Source organism: Propithecus coquereli, unplaced genomic scaffold (genome assembly GCF_000956105.1).
Source record: "Propithecus coquereli isolate 6110/MARCELLA unplaced genomic scaffold, Pcoq_1.0 Scaffold219, whole genome shotgun sequence".
NCBI classification, from domain to species: Eukaryota; Metazoa; Chordata; class Mammalia; order Primates; family Indriidae; genus Propithecus; species Propithecus coquereli.
This window is the reverse complement of record NW_012147078.1, coordinates 86,010-89,373: the sequence shown is the minus strand read 5'-3', so window position 1 is coordinate 89,373 and position 3,364 is coordinate 86,010. Positions and strand designations below refer to the sequence as shown.

At 34.0% G+C, this 3,364-nt stretch overlaps 1 pseudogene; it reads right to left on the bottom strand.

The window, feature by feature from the left end:
* LOC105810710 overlaps positions 1-2,419 on the bottom strand; it is a 46,623-nt pseudogene extending 44,204 nt beyond the window's left edge.
* Positions 2,420-3,364: the final 945 nt, after the last annotated feature.

Sequence of the window (3,364 nt, the reverse complement as noted above, 5' to 3'; positions counted from 1 at the left end):
TCTGTATATACATTTAGTCCTAGATTAACTTTTATTTCTCTTTATACTTACTCTGTATTTTCTTGATGAGAAACAGAGCTATTCCATTTAGAAAAACAGAAAGCCATCTATGTGTCAATAAGAATGGAAAGCCATAATCCATAATAGCTTAGGCTCATCAAACATTCCCTGGCTAAATTCTATCCACCTATCAAATAACAGCTTAAACAAAATTTCCTCAGGGAAGCCTACTTTGGACTCATCAGCCAAGGTTAGATCCTATTATTATATCTTTTCATGCACCATAGTATCCTTTGTAATGTAATACTAGACAGTTTTTTTGTGTGTATGGCAATGTCCTGTAAGACCGTACATTCTACTAGGAACTTAGAACAGAGATGATAGCTATCTTATTTTCTGTAGTATCCTCAGGATCTGGGACACTGCTTAAATCACAGATGATAAAATCAATGAATATTTTCTTAGTAAATGTAAATGTAACTGCTGTGTGATGTAGTGAACATTCTTATCCAAACATTTAAAATCCACCGCCTTTTGCAGAAAACATTGATGTTCAGAAACAAATACTTTCAAATGCTTTTAAAGAAAGAACCAAAAATATAGTTCTTTCTAAAATGATTATAGAGTTGTAATTTTATTCTTCTTTTGTGTTTAACATAAAATGTAAATATCCTTCTGCTACCCAAATTGAATATAATTCACAAATTATTTTTAGTTTTATTTACAAAACAGGTATGTTCTTAGCAAGCATATTCATCATTTTTTTTTCCTTCCCTTTAGATATAATCTCTTCTGGGGCAAGGACAAAGGGTTTTGTGTTGTTGCTTATTTTGTTTGTTAACCACTTTAGACCAAGCAGGCAGCAGTTGCTCAATAAACATTAATTTCACTTCTCCTAAATGCCTTAAAGCTTCTTTCAGAGTTATTTTATAAGCTTTACAGCAGCTTTTATTTCTAGAGCAATGTCTGCCCTTTTTCTTGTATATAAAGCCTGCTGGAATGAAATAGAAGGTTCAATATCACACAATAAAACAGAGGTGAAATAAAATGTAGCTCTCCTTAATCCCAGCTCACTACTCCCATCACGACACCCAATTTCTTTGTGGAATAATAATGGGAAACTATATTCTAACTTGCAAGCCAACAATAACCAAGATCATAATAGGGTGCATGGCTCTAAAGAAAAATGCCTAGTGCATCAGCAATAAACACAGGATAGATCCCTGAAATACTGCTTTCCTTGGGACTCAGAATTTATATTCAAAACATTGCAGTTGCTGTGAGACACCACAATAACAATTCTACAGCACAGTTTCAAAGGTCTAATAAATTAGATTCTTCCTTGGCTCAGTCAAAAACACTGTGTTCAGCAGTTTCAACAATGGAAGCCTCATCTAATTAAATTAAGTGCTGCAGAGGCTCATGCCAGCAACACTACCCTAAGCTGATAGACTCAGGTTAGCGATATTGCTAATCTGGCGTGCAGCCACCAGGATGATCATAGACACTGAGCCAACTATTTGATCTTAAGTAACTGAAATACAAGAAAGGGGCAATTTTCTTCTTAATGATATAGCCATCCTAAAATGCAAATATATATTTCTCCCCTACCATATATCTAGAACATTTTTGGAAGGCCCACTTATTACTAAATCAGACATTTAATTTTAAAGATGACTGTGAGCTCATCACTATTTTAGTATGCCAGCTAATTTTCTTCCACAAGCATCTGCACTGAAAATGGCAAATTTTGCTTGAAGATGCAGTTTTATATACTGACAGTTCTCTTAGTATATAGAAGATTTAGTACTTTCTTCTTTCTGGGTTTGCTTTTTTCATTTATTTTTTTTCTTATTAGTATGGTTGTTTTGATAGTGAAAAGAGTAAAATTCAAAGTAAACCTTGCTACTAATATGATTTCTAATTAGAAAACTGATAGTGTGTAGCATAAATTTTAAATGACCTAGGGCTCACCATGAGGAGAATTGCTAAAAAGCACTCTCAATGCTCTAAAATATTCTGAATCAGTACTCCACATAATAGAAGAAACTTTGAATGCAATTCTCGGGTTGCTTAAAATAAACAAGAATTTTTTTTTACATTTAAATAATTGAAAGATCAATTTTCAAATAAATGATATGATAATATACATAACAGAGATGACTTTTTTCATAGTTGATTACTTTTGCAGCCTAAAACTCTATTAAATGCTGATTAAATTAAAATAAAAGTAATTCAAGATTCCAATTACCCAGATCATATTTTTATATTTTATCGTGCATTTAGAAGTTAGAAGTAATCTATAAAGTATGAACCCCTAAAAAATATGCTTACCTGCCACATTTTGTCCAATCAAGGACATTTGGAGCATGGACCTGGTGTCTAGGACATTCAAATCGGCTGCTGACATCACTGACATGATGTACTGGGAACCTGTCTTCCTGTGCCCTCCCCATCTCCATCTATACTTCTTTACATGAAAGATTATGAAATGCATGATGACTTGCTTCTTCTCATGAGTTGTTACTGCATTACTTAAAGTTTCCAACACCTAAGGAACTAAAAGGACCATCCAGAGGCTCACACTACAAATATAAGGAATCCTTTACAAGGTAGCAAAAGAATCCGTATCCATTCAGAGTTTGTGGGTGTAAAATTTTCTATGCCTTTACAATGTTTTTTGCCTGTTCCTAATGAAAGTAGAAGCCTCTTTCCTGCATCTGTCCAAAGTAGAATGATCTTTCACTTCCTAACATACATTTAACCTCTTGGTTCCTCCTCTCTGCTAACTAAGACCTCTTTCTCCACTTCGTGTTCCAATCCCTTAACTGAGCATTCTGAAACTCCTGGTCCATGATCTATAACATCTCCTACATGCAATGAAGTCTTCCCTGGCAATGATTTTCCTTATTCTCTTACCCATGTGTATCAGGGCTGGAAACATGATTGTTATCTTCATTGTTCGTGAATGCCAGTTTCTGACTATCATACTTCATTGCCTTTATACAGGCAATATCCCAAGGTGGCTTGGATGCCCTTTGAAGTTTGAAAGCACTGATTTTAAGGACCCTCTGTGATCTTTGCTCTGCACCTTCCTCTGGTCCTATTGTAGACCACCTTCCCATTCCATAGCCACTTTATAACAAAGAATCTCAGTGCATTAAAATAAAAGCCTTTATTTTTCTCCAGATGAGTAAAAAGTTATAAAGACTCATTCATTTAAACAATAATGGCAAAACAATAAAAATAGTAATAATAAATATAAGTTCTCACTAGCAATTTGAAAACAGACACAAAGCCAACGATCAGGTATTGCAGGAAAAATGTAAAAAGAATTTATAATTATAAAACCTAAAGTAAATTC